The sequence below is a fragment of the Tyto alba genome, unplaced genomic scaffold, assembly GCF_018691265.1.
Source record: "Tyto alba isolate M040663 unplaced genomic scaffold, T.alba_DEE_v4.0 Super-Scaffold_13, whole genome shotgun sequence".
In the NCBI taxonomy this organism is placed as follows: Eukaryota; Metazoa; Chordata; class Aves; order Strigiformes; family Tytonidae; genus Tyto; species Tyto alba.
The window spans coordinates 28,899,715-28,924,532 of NW_024881275.1; the positions used below are offsets into that span (position 1 = coordinate 28,899,715).

The following is a 24,818-nucleotide window of genomic DNA, read 5'->3' on the forward strand; positions in this document are numbered from 1 at the left end:
ATAAGGTAGGGGAAAAATTATGAGGACTGTAAACATAACAAGAGGGAGAGGCAGTGTGTGTTTAGAAAGCTGATATTAATGGCGTGATGTTCTTGCTGATGTCATGTAAACAGGAGTGCAGTCATCTGTGCAGATGTCCCCTTCTAGTGGCTGGGACAGTCCTGCTGCATGAGCCTCCTCACAGCTGTGAGGCAAGGGACAGTGTTGCAGCTGCTGGTGGTCAGTTTTGGTCTGAAGGGATTTTTGGGGTGGAACAGAGTGACAGAGGAGTAGCTTTTTTAAATTGCTTCTAGAAAATACCATCTGGGTGAGTGTGTTTCAGGGTAGCAGCACATAAAGCCATTCACAATATTTAAGATACTCTGGCTGTTTGAATCTGAAACTGTTTAAATGAGGTCCATCAGTGTAGAAGCTTTATAAACATTTCTGGTTTTACCATCAGTATACTGGTCCTTGAACACTTAAACTAATTACATCTCATAATGTTACACAGATCTATTAAAATGAAAACAAGAAAAACACTTTTTTTCTGTTCATTAGATAGCATTGAGAAAGCACAATGGTAATCCTACTCATATATTACATATATTATCACAAGTTGTCAGTCATTCCTTTCTTTTCTTTTTTTTTTTTTTTTTTTTTTTTTTTTTTTTTTTTTTTTTTCCCCAACAAAACTTACCTTTTAGGCTTAATCAGCAGCTAGGACTAAAACTAATGACAGAGTTACAGAGCAGACATCTCTGTGTCACTGCTGATTGCCATCAGGCTCTCCCCTTACCTCAAAAGATTTCCTGCAGCAAGCCAGGAATTAGGAGTTAGAGGCAGCTGATGGCTAGATTGTTTTATGATGCTGTGTGTGCTAAACAGCAAAAAAGCAAAGGAGTACTTGTGTAAACCCAGCAGGATGCAGAAGTAATCAAGAGGAGCTAACATCTTGTATATACAGATACACTGGAAAAGTACCAGGAGCTAAATATAGAAAAAAGTTTTGGGAAGAAACCAGTGCCCAGAACTGAAGACAGACAAATTCCAGCAGGAAGGAAGTAATACCATTATAGTAGGGAGGGTGGTTAAGTAGTCTGACATATGCTAGGGATGGATAAATATGGTAGCTGGGAAGAGCAAGACCTCTCTGGAGGAAGTACCTTGCTGAATCTAGTAGAGAGAAAAAAAGAAATAACACAGGGCCTAAAGGCCTCAAACAAGGCCTTTGGTTTTACTTTTTTCTACTTTTAATTTTACAGAAATGAGTTTACAAAACTTCCTTACTTTACAGAGATAAAAATTTTCTGGTTGGAGCACTGTATGAACATGTGGTAGATTAAGGGATACCTTAGGTAGCTTTAGTCTGGGAAAGAAGGATCTATGAAGTTGGAATGACCTTTGGGAGTTTCCTGTTTGCAAAAGAACCAGGCAAGCCTTCAGCACTGTGCCCACCCTTACTGGTGCAGTCAGGACCTGTGTGGAAGCACCTGCAGACTGTGCCCAAGAGTAACAGCAGTTCAGTCAACGTTGCCTAACGCCTAACGGTTCTCCGGTAATGAGAAGGTGTTAGTGCAGGAGGGTAGAAGTGTGCAACTGCGACAGCTAGCGACCACATCAGCGAGGAAAAGGAAATACAAGTTTTCTTTAGGATCATGGAACTGTGTATTTTCTGAGAATGCCTGTAACTCCCTTTGTCTACACTGAGTTGTTTTTTGTCTTGTGTTAAGCCAATGGAAGTATGTTTATTGAGAGGGAAAAAATAGCTTGTTCACCACCAGTAAATTTAATTCATTTTCCCATTATTCTGGACAAGGTTGTAAGCAAAATTGAGATTTAAGAAAGAAAAAATGTCTTTAAATTGCTTTAAATTTAAGCACCATCATCTTTGCCTCCGTAGAGTTCTAGCAAAAGGCTTAGGTAAGACAGTGGTGGCTTCTCACTTTCTTATGGTCTTTTCAGCAAGATAGTTTTTAAATAATGAAACATTATTGACCTCACTATAGAAATAATTCAGGAAATTGCACTTCTAGTCTTGTATAGTCTGTGAAACAGTTCACCGCCTACAGCACAAAGTTTCATACACAGACTTCAAGTACAAGAGATGATGCTGAAGCTGTTTTACAGTACTGCCAAAAGCTTTGAGGTGAAAAGGAGTGAAACGGATTTTTCTTGGGGACAAATTGGGTGTGTCTAGCAGTCTGACAGGAAATAAATGTGATGAAAAATCAGTCTTCCTTCTCTAGGTACTTTTTTAGCATATCCTGGATATTATGAAATATTGATACTGGTAGGTTCAGTGACAAAAATCTTTGGTTGATGGCAATGACATTTTTGTCTGTGAGCACTGGAAAAAAAAAAAAAAAAAAAAGGAAGAAAAAAAAAAAGGACTGAATCAGTCAGCTAGAGATTTGAACATATTTTAAAAGGAAAAAGCATTTCCAAGCAATGATCAGCTTTTTTCAATCCACATCAACCTGCTTTAGATTGCCGACATATTAAACCTCCCATTTATCAACAAGGTCACTTGTCAATGTTGTACGAAAAGCACTGAATTACATTGTAGTGACTGTTTGACCAATTCTCTCTTCTGTTTGTCTTTTACTCCCACAGAAAAAAATAATGCCTATTTCAGTGCTCAAAGTAATATTATGATCAGATCATGAGTGTGAGGAGAAAGAAAACTTATGTTAGTGCTCCTAACTAGAATAAATGATAGACATAGTTTTGATTTATCAGTTCTGAGAAGGTCCCTTTTAACATTAACTCAAATGTTGTTGGTAGTATAAAAAAAGAATAACACAGTATATATGGAAACAGGAAATTTTGTGAAAAAAATTAAGTCTTGGCAATGGTTGGGGCTTCCCACAATTTTTTTTCCCCCTTTATTTGCCTGTGTAGTTTCCATTTCATTGTTCTTACTGTTCTAGTTTCCTGAGCACACTTTTACTGCAGTCTGAATTTCCTGAATTTTCATCCAGCTGAGAAATGTGATGACACAACATCAGGCCAATACTGACAAAATCTTCTTTATAGGTAAAGAAGAAACATGCTTTACATATAAATCCAAGAAACTATTATTAGTATCCATGAAATCTGGATAATGTAATTCAAGAAACATTATTAATCTAGATCTAACTGCTACAGAAAAAGAATAATAATACAATTAGAATACAGTAAAAAAAAGTTTTAGTAATACAACATAAATTGTAATACACACACTTAGTTTCTGGGGTTTTTTTCTGATACTATGCTCATCCTTCCTCAGCTACTTTTGGTGTTAATATCAATTCTCATGGTTCATTGTGAGTTGTGGGGAGTTGTCAGCATCCAGTGTCCTTTGCCAGGAAGAATGTGTCCTGCTAGTTCATGTTTGTTGTTTCTTTCTCACTCTAGGATCCACTTGTGGTCATTTTTATGTTTGCTAACATATGCTTATATCTTGCTTTTTCTTCATTTGTCTGCAGCTCCAGGTTACACCCAAATTTAATATATAGATACTTTAGATGCCTTTGTGCATGTTGCACACCATTTTTGGTTATCTAAAATCAGATTTTATTTCCAGCTACAAGTCTTCATTTTTTAACTGACTACTTGTTTATTTCTGTGGGCCCTCCAGTAGCAAGCCTATGTCTCATCTCTCAACCCACTATGCCACATCCTGTGTCTCCATTTTGCAAAGCTTCTGCTGTTGTACCAGACTTGTGCTTCTCTATATGATATGTCAGAATAATATCTAATGCTACATAGGATCTCTGCTTGTTACTACCAATGTCAAAAATGTTGCCATGCCATACAAGGAACAATAATAGTTAGAACAAATTAGCCATAGACAGCTTGGCAGTTAGAGGAATTGCTGTCACAGCTAAATCAGGAAAAACAAAGCTGCAGGCAGGTCAAGAAAACTGAGACAGAAGAAGTCTGTGACCAGCCTCAGTCCTGAGGCCTTGCAGAATCAGTACAAAGCATATGGCCTGTTACTAGCAACATCAATAGACTTTTACAGGGCTACGTGATTGCACACAAAACTGGGAGTGAGCATGGCCATGAACTTAACAGCAGCCTGTGGTATCCCATCTTTAAAGTACTGCTGACCTAATATTTGTGGAGTGGTTTCTTTTTTTTGCTTTTTTCCCTGAAATTTCATCTTATAACTGGAAAAAGAAGTCATCTGAATGCATTTCAAAGCTGTATTTGTTGATATCAGTATGGGCTGCGCAGGGAAATAAAGTATAGCATTTTAATTTAGTGTCAAATTTCCAATAAATCTGTGTTAGGAAAAATTTCTGGACCAAAGATATTATGATGTTGATTATTTTTTACATATAATAGAATATTGTTGATTATTTTTTACATATAATAGAATATTTCTCATGTTGCATTAATCTTTGGTTAGGAGAGCACAGAATAAATGTTCTTGACTTTGTAAAACACTTGTAATCATGAAACATGTCATTTTTGATTGAACAACCACTTTAACATGACTGTTAAGCTAAAAGACAGGCTGAAGATAAAGGGGTGAAAGAAAGAAAATGGAACCACAAATGACTAGATGTAGCGTTTATTAATTAGAGATATCACAGCTGCTAGGACCACATACTAGCGTTTAAAACTGTTCCCACACACAAATAAGGCTTTAGCATCATTATAAAGTGTTCAGGAAGGATGCTTATTCAATTTGTTCTTAATTTGCATATGTATACATAAGAGTACAAAGTGGTTTTGTTGTGTGTTTTTTTCCAACCATGTCTGACATAGGCAGAAGAAATGGGTAAGCAATTCTGTTATTTTTCAGTGGCCAAGTTCTTGCCCTTTCTTTTAAAGCAATTGCCCAGAGTCCTCAAACAATGGTCTGTCCTTGTGAGTTTACATGGATGTAAGCTAGATTTACTGAAAAGCACAGGTTATTGCTTGAGCTTTATTACTGTGCAGAAGTAACTGGAAGTTAGGGACTAATGTTTTAAAGCATTTGGTTACTGCATCGGAGCTTTGCAGTAATTCATATTGCTTAACAGGATGGATGTCTGACCTGGCCTGTGATGCAGTTCCAGATGTATGTTGCCAACAATTTTTCATCCATAGAGGTAAACCAGAGAAAGTGTAGGTGACTGTATCCCTGAAAGAAGAGCCTTAGCAACCTGGGGTAGTAGAAGTTCTACTAGTTTTCTGAGCTATTAGCTTTATTTAGCAAAGTACCATTATGAAATTTATCAAATTGCCTGAGAAATGACAGAACACCTCTTCAAAGGTAATATTTCATGTTCAGAAGTCAATAAACTCTTCATCAATACTTTTGACTTTCCCAGATACTAGGCAAGATGGGTCTCTCTTTACAACCTCATTTGCCCTAGTCCTTTACCCCTCTTCTTTTCCAATGTTTGGATATCTTTCTCTGACCTAAGTCCTACTCACTGCAGACAAAAGTGTCAGAGTAGATTTAAATAAAAAGCTATCATTATATTTTCCCAGTTCTGCTCAGCTGCAGAACAAAACATCTCTAGATCTCTTTAAGCAGTGTGTATTCTACTTTGTTACAGCAATATGGATCTGTACCCAGTAGGAAGGTAAGATGCAATTAGTTGTTTTTTGGCTGGACAGTGTTTTGATTTTCAGCTTTAGACAATTAAATTCAAGTCCTGCATTTCTGTCCACCTGGGAGGGATGTAACAGAAACCTTGTTAACAGGGATATGTGTCAACTTGCTGATAGAGGAGTGCTCATGTTCGCAATATTTAGAGTAAAATATCTTCAGGCAGTTGAACACTCTTCCTCCTGTTGTAGTAGTTCATTTCTGAAGCAGTACAGCTACCCTACCTCAGGATTGAAAGCACACATTCTGTCCATTTATGCATATTTTAGGTAAAATCTATGTCCTTTTTAAAGTATGTGCTTTTTTTTTTTTTTTTCAGATTTTATGACAGAACTGACTTTTAGCACAACCTATTAGAAAAAAAAATGACTAATCTATTTAAATGTTTCAAATTCAATGAAAAGAGAGCTTCTTACTGAAGTGCTACTTAAAATAACCTTGGTTTTAAAGAACTGTAAAAATATCAACTTCTTTGGCATGCTTCTCATTTGTCTGAGTATTTAAAGAACAATTAATAAACCAGTACTTAAACCAGTACTTATCTAAATGCCAAAAAGGGGGGTAGGGGGTGTGGGGGGTGTGTGGTTAGGGTGTGTTTGTGTGTGTAATTAAAATTATTATTGTAAAACTTCACTTTAAACATAAATAAGAGAATATGGGGTGAGGGAGAAAGATGTACGTTTGATTTTTTTCAAGAAGCAATGTAAACCCACAAGCACAAGGCAAAAAGATAATCCTTATATGTTACATATATATTTAACATTTATCACTGAGGAAATTGTAACTTCTGCTTTTATTTTGAAGATCTTAGAAAAACAGATTTAATGGGTCTCTCATCTAAAATGCTGTTTTGTGTTTGTAGTTCCACAAGTTTTGTCCTTGAAGAGCAGATAACATGCATATAATAATTTTTCTAATTCATTTTCTTGTATAACTAAGTGAATGTGATCATAATTGGCCTACATATACATTTTTCCCAAAAAATTATTCAGTTATTTCATACCACATTTCCATAAATGTGCTTTGTCAGTTTTTCTACAAAATATGCATGGAATGTTTATGCAAATTTTCAGAAGGCAATAACTTTCAAATATATATAATTTAATGGGACAGCTGCAGCTCTGGCATCTTAGTTTGCTTGAAATGAGACAAACTGCGAAGTTGGGTTTGTCCATCTCTGTGTTGGGTCTGTGGAGCTGTCCCTTAGCAATATTATTGTAGTCTTTCAGCTTAGTTGAGCTGAGCTGAAGTGGCCTTGAGAGACCTGTCAGTTACTGAATTGTTACAAGAAAAGAAATCCTGTGATCTGTGGTCACTCTGCAGGAAACCACCTGGGAACCACTGTGGAAAATGCAACAAATGAATTTTTTTTCTGATATCAGCCAAACACAAACAAGCTATAACTAAACCTTATGTAGAAGTAGCCACATGCAGAGACCTTGGCAAATCCTAGAAAATTCCTTGATCTGTCTACACACAGTGTGAATTACTTTAGACATGGATGCACTTATAGGAACAGGGCTTGGTACTGATAATCTGAGACAGCTAATATCTTCTGAAAAGTGCCTGGATGAGGACTGCAGGACTAAACACTGATGGCACTAAATACTCTCAGGCTAACATGGTGCTTGGCAATGAGTGTGTAATAGGTTTGTACACCACAGACATTCATGTGTTTTTTAAAATAACCATATTTTCTAGTAAGACTCACTGGAATGCATTGTGACTTGGTGTTTCTTATTGCTGGAATGAAAATATTTGATTCCTAGCAATGTCTTTCAAAAATTTACATTCCTCCTGGCTGGAGATTTGGCTGAAATAATATATACAAAAAAAAAAAAAAAAAAGAAAAGAAAAGATGAAACGTTGATCCTATGTGGGGTTTATTTTGTGCTTTAAGTTGTTCTGGTTAACATGATGCAAGATCTGAGTGGTAGGATGCTGTCACAGACCCTGTTATACCACCACACCCTTTTCATTTCCCCTACCAGTAACATAGAGAAGAGGAAGTTAAAGCAACATTGAGCTGATAAACTATAGCCAGGAATCTGAGCTTTATTGCCAGAGCATCATGTGTCTCTTGCACACTGGTCACTTCAGAGGCTATTGTGATGGATTGACATGGAGAGCAGTAGCACCGTTGTATTTGGGACAACTTCTGAGAATAGCCTGTGCACCAGCTTACAAAGATGAAGGAAGGTGATAAAAAGTATTGGTAGAGAAACTGTCCCATTTTCATTCTTTATTAACCATGTTCTGACATGAGAATAGATCAAAATAAGATATGATTCTTTTATCATTTTCAGGGTGTTTTGCATGTATTTTTCTTTGCAGCCTAGTAAATATTGTAAAATCAGATCAGAGAAACCCTTTAGAAAAGAATATACAAATCATTGTGGTAGATGCACCCACCTGATGAAAATTTAACTCCCTGACTATTGAACCTTTTCTGTGCCCTTGTTCTCAGGGTTTTACAGTAGTTGGGGTCCTCAGCCACTGGGGCTGGTTTTGACCACAGATCAGATCCGGCTTGGGTATAAAGGGAGTCCCCTGGGGGAGTAAGGACTCTCCCCTTGGGCTGGGACACCACCCAGGCAAACTCCTTGAGGTTCCTATGGATTGGGATGATACGCTAAAAAGTTCCTCAAGGTTGAGAGTCCTTACCTTTTATTAGGTGGGTGATTGAGCATTTTGTGTTGTTTAAACCCTGGGAGTAATTGGGGTGATATTTTTGTTCTCCTTTCATGGACTTTTAAATCTGCTGTCTGTATGTTTGTGGAGTGTTGGTTAATTATGTTGAAAAATAAATTTTATTTTTATTGTTATTTGTTTATTTGAGAGTTTCTGCAACAATCATATTCATGAAAAAGTATTTAATGGACATTTAAGTTAGAGTCACTTGCTCAGAGCTAGTGAGAACTCAACAAGGAAGCACTCAATAACCCTTCACCTCTCTGTTGATCACCTGCAGATTGTTTGTTTTTTTCTGGTGGAGGCTCTTAATTCCATGTTGATCACATTTTTGGGGCCTCCATTCATATTCCACACTGTGTGCTGCAAGGCATCATGAGGAATTACTTTGTTCTGCTTAGAATTAGCATCTCAGAAAAACTGCTGTCATTAGCCAAATCAAACTCTTTCAAAGACAGCAGCCATAGCCCAGCTGAAGTGCTGCAGATGATGTCACCCTATTAAAACACTATCTTCCTTTTAATAAGTGGCTAGAAAAGATTATTTTATTTAGTACACACAATGCATATAATGAATTGCCTCTTGCAAACTGAATCCTTAGGAGGTGACAAATGGGGGATGGACTGGGAATTTGGCTGTGGGGATTATTTTTTTTGCTTGCTTTCTTGTTCATTGCTTCTGTATTCCAGTTCAAATTATAGTAGAACTGCTGATTCTTCTCATCCCAGCTTAATACTTAATGACTCTCAAATACATTTATTTTACAGAAACACTGCTTTTGTGCTTAATAAATCACAGCACTTGAAGGAGCAGAACCCAAATAGCCACTCATTTCACAGTAGCAGGTGTGTCAGAGAAATTAAGATCCATGTCTGTCGCACTTGGACTCATTGACCTACTTACTGGTGGAAATATGTTTTTGGAAGTAAACTGATATCACAACTTTGCAGTACTCTAGTTTGAATTTGCCTCTGACAGGGTAGATCAGTTCCTTGACAGAACCTTGCAGTTGGTATAAGGGTTGTTATTACGTCTGGTTGGCACTGATGGTAAAAAGGGGAAAAGTTTTGGTTTTGAGAGAGTTTTTAAAAATTAAGATAAATTTAGAAAAATAGGAAAAGTTATGGCAGGAGAACAAAGTTTGTTTTTCTTCATAAGTTATGTTTATTTTTAATTAGATGTCAGAAATCATTCTCAGTCATAACAAGATAAATAAAGTGAAAATGAGTTGTCTCTTGTCCTTCCCTCTTCCTTACACAAACTTTCTCCCTACCCATCCCCTTTCTTCCTTTTCTCTTTCCCTCTCTTCCACTTTCTTTCCCCCTTTCCTGCCTTTCATGCTGCCTCTCTCACTCTATTTCTCACCCTGTTTCTCTCTCACAGACCCTGTGCCCCTGACCCTGTCTCTCTTATGGTCTGCCTCTCTCCCCACCCCTGGCCTCACTTCCTTCTCTCTCTCCCTCCCTGCCTTGGTAATAGTTTTCTTTGGACAACTTTTCCCCCCCAGTTTCAAATTCTTGAACATATGAATCAGTATCTTTCCTTTCCTTCTACCCCCCAAACTTACAATAAGAAAGCCTATTTTTTAAAAATCCTTCCCGTCTCCTAGCCCCTCAAAATCTTGATGTATGGATTTTGCTAGGGAAATCATAACCATAGTAAACATACAAACTTAGCTGTGGTGAAACAAGCAAAACAAAAATCCTTGGATATTGAAAAGGAATATATTGCAATTTTTAAAAATATGAGACTCCAGTCTCTGATTTTCTATTCCACTATTTGCTATTCTATTACTTGCCTACAAGTTCGTATTTGCAGACAAGTATGCTGCTTTGCAGCTGAGTGTCTCAGTTTAAACTGGGCTATATGAATAGCAGCTAATTGAATGTTCAGTCCTTGATATCTGATGATTTGATTTCTACTTCTTGAAGTTTAGTCAATTAAGAATGTAGAAAACCCTCTCTTGGATCTCCTTGCTGTGTCCCTGAGCTCATGACATTTGTTAAATCTTATTTGATAAGACACTTTTAAATTTATATACATGAGAATTAAGAATAAAATCCTAACATTTACTTACAATACTTTCATGTTCTCTCTTTTTCTTTCTTTACTAAAGAGTATATAAGAAGGTATAACTCATTCTTCAGCCCAGTTTTACTCACCAGCTACAACAATAGAGAAGTAGTAGTAGTAGTAACATAAACATGTAAGTCTTGAACAGTTATTTCTGACAGATGATGATACATTAAGCCTCCAGTTGTATCTGAAATGTAAAGATACCATTATTTTCCTTTACTTGTTTATGACTAGTTTAGCTTTACAACCAAGTATACTGCTTTCCCAGCTGAGTATTCAGCTGAGGTTGCTCTGTGGAAATTACCAACTCATCTTGAAGTTTGTTCCTACTGATGATCTGATTTCAACTGGTTTGCACAGATGTGTCTTGGAATCATTTAACTGCTGCTGCTGAGCAATGGGATCTAAGGAACAAGCTGAAGCATGATTAAAAGGAGGAAGAGGGATCTTGTATCTCATCGTTAGGCAATCTAAAGCGAAAGTGCCCATCAGTCAAAGCATTAGCCAAGCGGCTATCAGGACACTGATAGCACAAGTTGAAAGGGGACCTTAAGAAGCTGGCTTGAGAAACAACCTTCTTTCAGCACAAATTATTTACGTTATCCAACTCACAACTGTGAAAAATAGAGCAGGTAGCAAGCATGACTAGGTGCATCGGACTGGTCATCTCAATAACGAGTGTATATTAATCCATATTGCACTGCTATAATCTAGAATGGGTAACTGGAATGCTGTTGGGCACTTTATATATGTAACCAGGAACATGGCAACTATGTCAAATATCTAAGAAAATGCTTTAAATAATCCCTGTCTAATCACAAAGGCTAATCACATATGGTACCATGGCTTGTCTGGAGATTGGTAATATGAGGTTCCAGATACTTTAAAAATCTTTGCCTGTGGAAAATATGTATTTCTTGACTAAGACTGAGCATGGTTGACTATAACAACAGAAGAAATGGAGGCCAAAGGAAGGTAAAAAAATACAGTAGGGTCTATATCACACAACAACAGAATGAAGTAGCAATATATAATGGAAACTCTTCCCTTTCCTTCACACTTACTGTGGATTTTGTACATAAGCCGTAACAGATGGAAGGGGAAAGAAAGGACCTTTCTTCGGATGAAAGGCAGGATTGCAAACTGAATATGTGAGAAAGGAAATATGTTCACCCTCACAGTGCTACAAACCTTTCTACAGTCACTCTCTGAAGTCTCCAAAGCCTTCACATCTGCAGAAAAACAGAAAGAGGTCATCATCACCTTGACCTCACCTTGTATCAAAACACAAAGAAATAAAGCTTCAGAAACCTTTAATATGTTGCATGTAATCCTTGTTTGTTCATAAACTGTTGCATTTTATTCACATATGAATAGACAGCATTTATGTTCAAAAGCAGACAGTACAAACAAAAACTTAAAACCAGTAGTGTTTACTTTTCATTTCAATGAACCTTCTGTTTTCAGTGACAAGATTTCCTTTTTATACATTGTCAGCTCAGCTTTTCATTTTATATGCACGAATTTAGTAGTGTTATAAAGACTTGTACAAGGACCTGTGAGCAAAGATGTTAACTTTTAAAGTGAGACTGTTTCATTTCTGCACATTTACAGACCCTCAAAACCTAGAAATAACATCATTTGAAATACTGATTGTAATAAGGAAAAATTACTTTCTAGACAGGAAGTATGTTACTCTACAATCCCCTGGAATAGTGGATTCAGAGATTAGCATTGGCTATGGAGGGTATAGATGCCTCCCAAAACAGAGTTAAGGTGGAATAGGTTGAAATCTTACTTAACAGGCCTCTAAAGCATTGGTATCTCAAAGAAAAAGAGTAAATTCTGGGGAACTGGAAGGTGTCCACTCCTTGTAAGTGCAGAGTTTTATTTCTCTACCCCTACAATGACAAATGATGATGGCAAGTGGAGTCTGTGTGCCTTGATGGCCTACTGTTTCTTAATTCTTTTTATCCATGACTCCTTGATTGGGTTTCTGAGGTCTGATTTTCTGCTTTTTCCCCTACCCATCTGCTAGTCACAGCACTCCCTGGCAGTACACACAAGATAACTAAGATATTTAATGTTCTTTATCTTCAGGAAACTGACATACTGGAGAGATTGACAACATGGACTCCGATATTAAGATCGAAGACCCTTTATTATTCAGAAAGGTGCGTTTTTATCGCCCTTACAAAATTGTCAATCCCCCCAAAATAAGTGCTTATTGGTTAACATACATTACTCACACACCTGTTCTAACATTTGATTGGCTAGCTTAACTACACGTGTCTTTTTTTTTCCCTGGAAACTTTTTTGCTCCGGGCGTTCTTCCAAAGTCCTCTGTTGTTCACTGATAACTTTCTTATTTTTCTGTTATTCCAAAACCCTATTTTTCTGTTATTCCAAAACCTTCAAGGTCTGTTGTTACCTTATTTTTCTGTTATTCAAGGCCCTTATTTTTCTGTTATTCAAAAGCCTTCAAGAGAATCATGGCCTTCATTGATGTAAAATGTCTCCACAACATACTAGGAAACTGTTGGATTCCTGCTGATGTTAGTCTGTTTCAGATCATGTTCTCTACAACACAGAACAGTCTTTAAATAGTTTTCTATTTTGAACCCAGAAGTTCTTAATTTTGCTAATTCCCAACTGACATGGAATTATTTTCTTGATTTACTAATTGTGAATGTACACTTGCACCTACTTTGCTTCATAGGTTTACAACACATACGTATATATAATAGATACATGTATAAATAACACTAAACTTTTGAAGCAAAATGTGTATATATTAAATAAACATATATATATAACGTAACTGAACTGTGTATGATCTTTCCTGCAGGATTTTTAGTTACTTACAAGGGAATGCCAATTTATAACTTTGTGTTATGTGTTCTCAGTTCATTAATCCTATTACTTTCCCTGTAAGTTTTATCACCCTTTCTTCCTCAAGGGTGTAGAAGCCCCTGATGTGTAGACTCAGGTGAAAAAGAAGGATTTTATGACATTAATTGTTATAAAGCAGATAATTCATTAGCTGTACATTGTCTACAGCACTGTTAATCATCACTGGGGCAATTATTCTAATTTTAGCAAGCATGTCCCTTGTTAGTTAAGTGGTCACTTCTCTCTAGAATTTTTACGCAACACAGAGCAGACCTTCAGCCTGTTTATGTTCCTATAGCTCTTCAAGCTTTGCTGAAAGAAAAGATGATTTACTCCAGCTGAGTAATGCCTCCATGTGTATTCTCCCACTGACACACTTCACCTCACTTAATTTCTGTCCTGTTTGATTCTCCTCCAACAGAAGAAAAAGACATAATGAAAGGGGGAAATCAGCAGTTTCAGATCAGACTGCAAAAGACTTTCCACACTGATATATAGGAGAAATGAAAGTCTGTCTCCTTCTTTCACTTCCTGGACCAGCGCTTATCTGAAAGATGTGGAAATACCAGTGTGAGGGAAGAGTGGTTTCATGCGATGCAAGAGTTTGCATTTGGAAACTTCATCTGATATTGAAAACACATCTTATCTTAGAATGAGATCATTGGCTTTTTACGCCTTGATTTTACAAAAATTGTTCTGATTTAAGCCTATGGGGCTTGAGAAAACTTTCAAGATGTGCTGTGCTGTAGCAACAGTAGAACTTCTGCAGAGTTCATATCAGCATGTGTAAAGATGCCCAAAGGTCCTGTAAATTTGGCTTTTTAGTGGGAGTTATCTTAGGACTAACTGTAAAATTGGTTAAAAAATTTTGACTAATCAAGACTATTTCAACATATCATAAAAAAATAATTCCATAGTTTTTTGATGTCTTCCCATAGAGCTTGTCATTGCTTCTTAAATTTAGAAGGTAAAAATAAAGGAGAGGTAGCCTTACTTTGAAAAGAAGATAAAATGCTATTTTAAAACAGTATATCTTTCAGGGTAAAAACTTAATCAGGTCAGTAGCTGTAGGTCCACCAACAAAAACTCCGTCTCTCCTCATGAAATACAAATGTATATTTTGTGCTGAATAAAGAATAATAAGAAAGAAGAAAAATTCCTACAGTTTATAACTTAATCTTGGCAGAGCTAGAATATGCATGTCTACACTGTGAAATATTGATTGAAACTACATTCTATATTGATTGAACTACATCCATAATCTATGCTTGTTTCTAAATATATGTCAAGATACCATGCAAACTAAAGAATGATTCTTTCTTTATTCTTTATATCTCTTTGTTTACTTATTACTACTGTTCATAATTTTATAGTATGATTGAAATTCTCTTAAATATTAGTGTGTCCATTGATACATTTCTAGAAATGACTAACTTAGTCACTGTTCACCATAAGTTTTGAGCATATATATAAAACTAGTTCATCATAAAAAGGAAGAGTGCTAGTTGCAAGATGTGCCATATCCCCAGAGGACATTCAGGCAGGGTAAGAGTTAGCTGTACCCCTTGCTTGAAAAATAGTACCCCTGAAATTATGTAGTTGCAGCTTTATGTATGTCAAACCATGCCCTTCTGATACCTGGGGTTACTGTTTCAGTGGGATCATACTAAGTTAGTTAACATCATACCTGTGAATTTCTAGGAATTGAATTAGCTGATTCATTCCAGGTTGTTATTAATATATTGATTTAATTTCAAGACTAAGAGACTGTTGTATCTTTCTAGTTTAGTCATATTGATTAATTCACTAGGATTTCAAACTGTGTGCACAGAAATATATTTAGGCAATTTTCAGTAGAACAAACCAAAAATACATAGTTATATTTATTTACAGGCCACAAGAAAGATTTATAACTATTAGGTGATTTGTTCCATTTGTAAGACTCTTGATCTGGCTTCCAAATGAACATTGTTGTCTTTCTCAATTTACTATTATTTTTAACACATACTCTAATGTTTTTAGGTTCCTTTCTCCACTACTTTGCACCTTCACTGAACTAGTTATTTTTAAAGTGTGCTTTAAATTTTAAAATTTAAAATTTTAGATTTTAAATAACTTCCAGATTCATTTATTTGTCATCTAAAAGGTTTATAAGAAGATAAAGATTTGAAAGTTATCTAACCTGTGTCATATGTGCTGTTGACACATCATATGAGTGGAATTAAGCTCAGTCTTGGGTTCCAAAACTAAACAATTCTTTGGTTTGACCTTAAACAGAATAATTTGTAATTGTTAGAAACATGAAGGTTTATAGCCTCTTAAGACAAGAAGTTAATGGATCTCATGAAAAACCCCAAACTTCTAGTAAATGTGGTTTTAATGTATACTGTTATGAATAAAACAAGTGTAAGGTCCAGAATGATAAATTTAGATAAATAAAAATATACTGTTTATTTGTAGTGCCTCTATTATTTAAATTAAAGGTTTCTCAGTTGAAATCTTTAGGATCTCAAAGCTTAAGATGATATTTCAACGAGACACTGGGTTGTTGGCTGTGGAAGGATGTAGTACATACATAGATTGATGTATTCTATTGTAATGTTAGTGGAACAAGTTTCCAGGCAAGGAAAACTGGCACTGTTTGAAGAGAGTATCTACAGCAGGAACTGGGAAGGCAGGAGAAAGGCAATGAGAAGTACCTGGTCAACCAGGGCATGTCAGGTAGATAGCAGAAGTATAAAGATATCCCTAGAGGCTGAAGAGCTACTGTAATTGATTTGCAAGAGGGAAAAAGTAAAAAGAAGGAAACACATTATCAAAAATCTGAAATAAAACAAACCCTTGAAGTCCCCAAAAAAGCTAACCAAAAGATTTAAATTACAACAGGCACAACACCAAATAAATTTCTCTCAGACTTATGTAGTCTAAATTCCTTCTAAGTCCTCCAGCCTAGTGTTTCCTATTTTGTGTCCTGGGGCCTTCAGGGGCTTCTACCAACGTGAAACGTTAAAACAGAGAATTTTGGTCATCTGCACCTAGGCCATTCTTGTCATGAATGTAAAGAATTACAAAAGGACAGGTGATGAGGAAAGTGATTGGTCTATTAGGTGATACTATTTGTGGTATCCTCCAAATCTGTATGATGGGTACACCATGGGTCCTTGGAAGTATGAAAGTAGTCTGTTTTTGTGTCATCGTGTTGAGCTCAATGAAATAGGGGTAACCAGGGAAGAAGAACAAGAAGTAGAATATTCCCAAGAATATAACCATTACCTTATTAGTTAACATTTATACTACCATAAAGCTCAGTTCTGAAACAACATTGTAGCTTACTGAGCTTGCAAAATCCACAATGAGCATACCTAATAAGAAGAGCTTTGTGCTGCATAAAATTAAATATTAGTAGGCAGTAATGCTAAGTGCTCTGAGCATTTTGTTGTTGCTTTTGCATGTATCCTTATGTGTTTAGTAATGAACAAAATGAGCAAAATGATGAAAACTCCTGAAATGTACTTCAGAGCTTGGTCTGCAACTCATAAAGGTACTGCATTAAGATTAGGATCTAGTCAGTAAACTATTTTTCTTTATGAAAGGAAACTGGATAAAATCTTAACATGGGGGTGAAAAAAATTATCAGCCTTTCCTGTGTCTGAAAACTGGTGAAACTGACAGAAGCCGTCTCGTAAGTATTAAAGCAAGGCTAAACAAATCCAGGTTATGGACTATAAGAAATGCCATTTACTCTGACTCACATTTCTGTTACAAATTTGGATACAGTGATTTAACTGAGGACATTTAGTGAGCTTTATTGCTGCTGCACATGTGTTCCATTGGGGATAAAATTACACTAAATAGCTTAAACCATTCTAATACTCTTTCCAGCAACAGCTATCTGTTAGGTGAGCTCATGTATTGTAATTTCCTCTTGATATATGTAATCTGCTGAGGTATATTTCTTGTTTCTTTATGCTGCAGAGAGTAAGTTGTTCTGATATCTTGCTGGTGGACTGCGGAAGAGCAACTGTCTCTCCTGGAAACACAATGGAAGTGTAGGGAAGGCACTAGGAGTTGTTGGTTTGGTCTTGCATTTTCTTTGCAAAATATGTAGTATGTGGCTGAGAGGGGCAATCAATTAACAAACTTTGTTAACACTGCAGAGGAGAGAAACGTGTTTTCATGAGATGGTGAATGGAAAAGATGAATTACAGAAACAGCATTTGCTGCCTAAGATACAGAGCAGTATATTCCTCCCTCCCTCATTTTAAAGCAATATATATATCCAGGTTTTACTCTGTAATTTCCTGGGTTTGTCAAATATTGTAAATTATTTTATGTTGTTTTGAACCTTTTTTTTTAAGCTTTGACATTTCAGCATGTAACTGTTTGTGAAAGAACAGGTTCCTTAATGCAGTTCTCCTTTTTTTTTTTTTTTTTTTTTTTTTTTGAGGAGACGATATGCTTCCTCTTGTTCCTCAGCAGGGGTGAAAGAAACTATTCCTGTGCTCACAGTCTCAAATCTCAGCTCTTGTGTAGTTGTTGGAGAACGGCTCAGAGACAAGGGCCATGAGCCCACCAAGCAGTTGTACGATCAGAGCCTGTTCTAGGGGCTGATGCTGCCTCGCTGATGCTGGGAGTCACTAGGGTTTGCCTGCAGCTGCTCACAGCTGCTGATACAGGAGGAATGTCAAGGACGCTTCGGCCTTGTGTACCGTGGTGTGTCGAAAACAGGTTAAGAGGAATCAGAAATAGTGGCCTGAGAAACTTAGTGTTATAAGAAGCTTGTGCTGTTAGCTAACTGCAAGTAGGTGGACCGTGCGAATACGACCTTTAGAGCTTAAGCCAATCAGCTAGTGACTAGTAGGCATAATAATTATCATTGTCTGTATAAATATATGTACCCTGGACCAATAAAGGGATATGATATATGATGCTCTAACAACCACATTGAGTCTGTCTCGGTGTGTCATTCCTCCGCAGGTCCACATGTAATCTGTCCACAAGATACTCTGTTCCATCTCCAGCAAAGTGATCAGTCTTCAATCTCATGTATATCACTGTAGTTTCTACTGTCAGGAGCAAAATATGTCATGCCAGATCTGTCAGCCCAGAAGAGTTGCAGTTGCTGCAGCTCTGTGTTTTAATTTTACACACAGAGAAGATAGAGCTGACAGCATTATTTAGGTGTATGGCAAGTCTAGACAAGTGTACTGACCAGCAAATTATTTACACAAAACTGACCCTTTTTATCAACTTATTCCTCTATTTTCCCACTCTTGTTCCACCTAAACCACTTAAATCCACCCCTTTCCCTGCCTGTCGTTCCTGCCCTAGATTTCCCATAAGTAAACTTATCCCCAGATGCTCTTCCTCTGCATGATATAATGTGTCCCATTTTCCTTAGGCACTGACTATTCAGTATGAAAGGTGCTCTGGAGTTGACTCATCTTGAAGGGTTTCATGCCTGGACAATACATCTGGGACTCTCCTGGGACATCTCAGGGAGGGACCAAAACAGGGTGTCCCTTCCAAGTCCTTACCTTGGGTTCCCATTTGTGTTTGTGTCTTTGGGCTCTTCTGGGCTTGTGAAGATGAGCATATGACGGGCTGATGAGTGCTGAAATAGGCAAGACAAGGTGTTCTTGGTCTTTTACACCAGCTGTTGTTTCTCTGTGCTCCTCTGTGAGTGTGCAGATTAGCTTTTATCACATAACCTCACATTCCCACACTTAAAGGTGCAGCTAGAGGGGACCACACCATCCTTTCTTCTTGGATAGCACTTGAAGACATCATTTCATGTCCTGGGAGAGTCCTGCTCCTGCAGTAGAAGACTTAGTGCTGCTACCAGGTACCTTCTAAGGATCTTACATGTCTATGTAGCTCCAGTGTGCTGAGTCTTACAGTCCTACTACACAGGAAGGGAACTGCAGCATCAAAGTAGCTGCAGATTTCAAGGTAACTGCACTCAGCTGGAAAAAAGTGTGCCATTTGTGTATACTATAGGCTCCTTTGGGACACATTCCCACCTTACCATTCCAGGCTTCCCACAGCAAGGGTTGATGACCAGCTGCATCTTGACAACAAAATCATAACATTGGAAAGATTTCATGGCACTGTTTGTCAGCCAAGGGTAACAGTACACTAGGTTTAAAGGAAATTTGCTGAAAGCCATATTCCCCTAGCATAAAGTCTGCAGTCTCTCCGCTTGTCGCTAAGCCTGCCTCCCTCGTTCCTTCCTCTACCTGATGACCCAGCAAGCAGTATCTCAAACATGAGGAAAGAACGAGCTTGGGAAGTCCACATTTTAATATATATCTATACCTATCTATCTACAGTTATGTATGTATATATGGGAAGTGAATTTTTCAGATGAAAGAAAAACCATGAATTCTGAAGGACTGAGAATATAGTTGGTACTTCTGGTTCCAAAATACAAAATGTTTCTTACACAATGAAACTCTGGAAGAAACTAAATGACATTTTTCAGAAGCAATTCTAGATCATGTTATGATTGTGCAATAATTTTTTTTGTCTTCTGCATTCTATGTATTATTATTTAGAGGATAATATCTACAAACTGACAGTGAGAAAAAGATTCAAAAGAGAATAAGTACCACTTTGGAAACAATGGCAGTTTCCACACTAGCAAAATGTTTCTTGTTATTTTAGTTAGTGTTTTTACTGAAAAGTCGTCATTATTGTTGCTGTCTGTTTGCATTTCCCAGTGCACAAAAAAAAGGCCTTGCAGATAGCTCTATCTGTCTCAAGAAAAATCCTATTAAATGAAGAAGTTAGCACACATGTTCCTTGACAATCTATTATATTTTGAATTTAAGAAATCAAAAAGAAAGATAACACACAGGATTCATTCTTGGTGTTTCTGACTGTTATTTCAATTATATGAACATGCATTTTCCAGAGAACTAGAAGTTTTCATCTAAGAGGAAGGTAGTAAAAAAGATTTAATGACGCCAAACAATTGCAGTTCTTTTTAAGGGCCTTTTAAAGCAAACTTCCATTTGCTGTTGCTCCTCTGGTTTATGAGTTTAAAGCCAGATGTGTTTCTGACTGCAGTAATACCAGCTGGTGATAATCAAGAGACTGAAATAGTCTTAGGCCACATTTATTCTATTTGTATCTAGGAAAAAAATATAATAAAGATGAGAAATACTCCTTAGATGGACTGTTCCGTATTTTATTCTGACCATGTTGGAGAAGTAACAGTTTAAATATGACTGTTTTCCATTGTTGCCATAGTAACCAAGGACCTAGAATTTGCTGACACAAAAACTATCTGGGCATGGACTCTAGTATATTTGGTGAAATGTTGTACTTTATATTTCTGAAGCATGACTTTGGTTTTGAAGCAGACCATGAAATAGTTCTGAACATCAAATTCAGGGATAGGGGTTTTGTTGAGACATTCTTTGAATTAGAAAAATCAAAAATCATACACATTATAAAAGTAGAGAAGAAGACAATGAACTCTGTGGGACTTTGTGGAGAGCCCGATCAGTGTTCTTTGAACCCACATATCAGTCCAGCTCTAATCCTGTTCTTTTCTCCTCTAAGTTCTCAGAGTATTTTGTTATTCATCATGACAGCATTGTTTATCATGTTATCCATAAAACTACTGATTATACAGTAATAAATTATTTGGGGAACTAAAATAGCATGAAATGGCCTTTATTATTTATGTTCTGTGTGTTTATTGTAATGATGTGTGTGGGTGCTACTGAAACCTTCCTGTCCAGCTAAAAGACTTCATGTAGGAGATGAATGAAGATGAAAGCAAAAAATGACAAAGAAAATTGAAGCAGACACTTGCATTTCTACCACTGTTGTGAAGCTATCCTAAAGAAAACCTAATGTATTTTTTCAGGCCTGCTTTATTTCTGATTATTTCTGAGATGTATGCAAAAAATTCCTAATGTAGAACATAAGATACATGGAAGGAAGAACAGGAGATACCTGGCTATCTTTACCATAGGATTTACAGCATTTGCTCTTGCAAGTTTTTTGACAGGCCTGTAATATAGTCTATTGGGAAATAGGGAAATCTGACTCCTATCAGACCAATTATTAAAGTCTCTTATTTCTTGTGTGAGTCTCTTAATTCTGCATTAATGGGCAGAAAACAGACAAGTCCTTCTCATGTATATGTGTTTTAAATCACAGTACCAATGTTTCTTTTGCTATTCAGTGAAACCAAAACATATTAAGAATCGGACAGTACATCCAATGGAGAGGGATCTTCATTGCTTATCTGGATGGGAAGGACATATTGCCTGTGAAACTCAAGCAGTTTTAGATGGTACAAAGGTCCTAGACACCATGTTTGGGAATGCTCAAAATAGAGTTGTCAGCATCTAAGTCACTTTTGGCATAAAAAATTTAATGGGTAGGTAAGCAGTAAAGACATTTGGATGCCTTCTTGTAAGCCTAAGAATCTGGCAGATATTTACATTATTTTATCTTAACACTCTTCTAGTTTAAGGTCCATATATGGTATGTGTTGTGGCTGTATTTATGATACGTAAGCAGGATAGTTTTAGATTTTGCCAGATTCTTTTAAAAAAATATAATAGTAAGAAAATTATCAGAAAATAACTTTGGAAAGGGAGATTATATCTTAAAGTACCACTAACAATTATAAGATGAAAACAACAAATCTCACTCTGTTAAACTGACTTCTACTTTCATGACTATAATATTTGTGGTCTACTAAGTATTTCTCCCTTGTTATGCTGACAGAAGACCCATGACCTTATACCTCACTGAAGCTGTTCTCTAAACTATTTAATTATGGGTAGTATTTCTTTCTGGCCTATACTTGAAGACATTCAGAGCACTTGCAGTCCTTTGGGAATGCACTAAAATCTTACTGTTGATCTCAGTGACACTGGATAAATCTAAAACAATGTCTTTGAAAGAAATGATGTTACTGTGGGCTTAAAAATTTACTTGTGACTTATCATGCAGTGTAACACTAGTACCATTAGAAACTAGAAATTTCTTATTATCTAATCCTGAAACAGAGATCTGTTTCAAAATATATATTATGTGTTAGCATTCTCACTTAACTTTTTAAAGTTTTAAAATTCTTTGAAGCATGCCTTCCCATTTAAAGAGAAGCATACCTGAGAGAAAATATCTACTGCAGGGCTCCACCTTTGTTGTTGAGTGGGTATTGGAAAAAGCACATGAAATACAAGCACTGTGAAGAATTTTACCAAGCATGGAAGGATTCATTTAATCTCAGATTAATATTAGGAATATTTGAATATTGCAGGATCCTGACCTCTTCTTAAGTCATTGGCTCATAAGCTCTCTGAATTCATCAGGAATTTAGAGTATCAACCCATTTTTAACTGTATTCAGGAGCTGAAGATAAATTAGAAATACTGGTCCTATGGAACAGGTTATTCTTGTTTATTAGATATACAAAAAATAACATGTTAAGGAGACACTAAGAATTTTTTTAAAAAATAGTTGTATATCGGAAACTAAATATTAGAGTGGCTTCATAATTTCTACAACAAAATAGAGAAGAAAAAATTAATTTGGAGATAATACAAAACTGTTATAAAACTTATTAAGCACAAAGGCTAAAAGAACTAGTGAAGATTTAAAAACGGTAATTAAAATATCTTATGTCTAATGCATTTCCTCAGTGTCTTCTAGGACCAGATCATGTTTAATTTTTTCTTCCATTTTACTGAAATTATTACTACTAAAATTTCTATCCCGATAGTCTGTCAGTATCCTTATATGATATCTGTACTTGGAGCATAGAAGCAGCAGTATGTTGTATACTGAAAATTCAGTGTGTGATTATACAATAACTTAGCCATCAGATTTAGTGTTCTGCCTAGTTAAAAGGCAGTGCATAAATCACAAACTGACATGAACAAATACTCTCTCTGTAACACACCATGTATGTTTTAAGATCAGCATAAAAAATAGCTTATAGAGGAAGCAGAGATGATTCAGTGATCTGTCAGACCTTTTGTGCTTGCCAGTGAATGATGACTATCACAATTCTGTGCTTCCAGATTTTGTGATTTATATGATGGGAATCTACCAAAGGTTGCAGGTCTGTTGAGCCTTATCTTTATGGTGCTAAACTCCAACATTGCTCAAGAACATTTGGTGTAGCTGACTGAAAACACAATTCATAGGAATTATACCCTAGAAATTACATGTGATTTGGACAAACAAGGCAGAGTGATATTTGTTATAGTGTATACATAGTAATATACTTCAAAAATTCTAAAATTTATTTTGCATTAAACCTGTACTCTAACGTAAAGACTTCACCGTCTTTCTCAAACTGAATGCTAATATGCTTTGCATTTTGACAGTCTGTCTTCAGTGTATGGCATTTGGCAATCTGGAATATGTATTCTGGAGAAGTGTGTTTTCTGAGGATTTCTGTAGGCTTTTGAGCTGTTTTCCCACACAATGGAAGAACCCAGCTGTGTTGGTCTTTCAGATTGTTCTATTCTTATTGCAGTGATCATGTCTATACAATCATTTTAGTCTTGTTTGTACATCTAGAAGTGGAAATTATTTTTAAATAAGATGATCCTTTTTTCTTCATGATCTTCTCCTGGCCCATCAAGTGATAACAAGCTGCTACATGCCTTTCCAAAGGCTGTCCAGCTCTTTCATCCTTTCAATTTGCTTATCTGTTTGGAGAGGGGAGATTCTAGCAAAATCCAGTGTGTGACAGGAATGCAAGGGAGATTGTTATTGGCAGATATTTTCACTTGGTTTTACCTGCCTGACTGTCCACTTGTTCTCTTATTCTTCTTTAAAAAAAAATGTTATCCCTATCAGCAATTAGTCATAGCACTTGAAAAATCTACACGAGTCTTTGAGGTGCAACAATTCCATTCCTCTGCCACCACAGCATGGTCATTTAAAAATACTTTATATATAATGGATCTTTTCTATTCTTCTAATGTTATTGGGAAGACTTTCAGCAATTTATTTTGAACATAGCAGAAAAAGGGATTATTAGTAACTATTATATTACCTCCCACCTGGACAGTCTTAGCATATGATAATGTGAAAAGCTTGGAAATGCAGTTGCAGTACCTGTACCATGCCAGGACAGACCTTACAATAAGTTGCTTAGAGACATCTGTCTGAAGAACTAGACTGGGAGAATCTGATCACATTTCCAGCTGTTTTATCCACACAGGAACTGCCACAGTTACCACGGTGAAAGATGATCTTTCCATCAACCCCCCCTACCAGGACATTCCTCAGGAGAGACATCAATACAAAATATTTATAAAATATTTACTCCATAATTATTTTTAAGGAAAAAATATTTTATTCAGCATTCTTAGATAGAAATCTTAGATAAATATAGATGCAAATGGTAATACCTAGAACAGAAACAGGTAACACTAACAATAATAGACAGGTTGTGAACACACAGGAGGCTGGGCTGAGAGACTCTTAAGATGTCTTAATAATAATTCCAACTCTGTGATATTGTGAAGCTCTGGGATCAAATACCAAGAAGGGATTAGATGTTGTGATGCTTTCTACTGTCATGCCTATGAGTTAGATTTCT

The 24,818-nt window shown here is 36.4% G+C and overlaps 1 long non-coding RNA gene across 1 annotated transcript; it reads left to right on the forward strand.

Moving 5' to 3' along the window:
* Window positions 1-6,122: 6,122 nt before the first annotated feature.
* Window positions 6,123-17,909, forward strand: LOC116965000. Its single transcript, XR_006164867.1, has 3 exons — window positions 6,123-6,133; window positions 6,991-6,992; window positions 17,765-17,909. It is a non-coding gene; the product is annotated as an uncharacterized LOC116965000 (long non-coding RNA).
* Window positions 17,910-24,818: the final 6,909 nt, after the last annotated feature.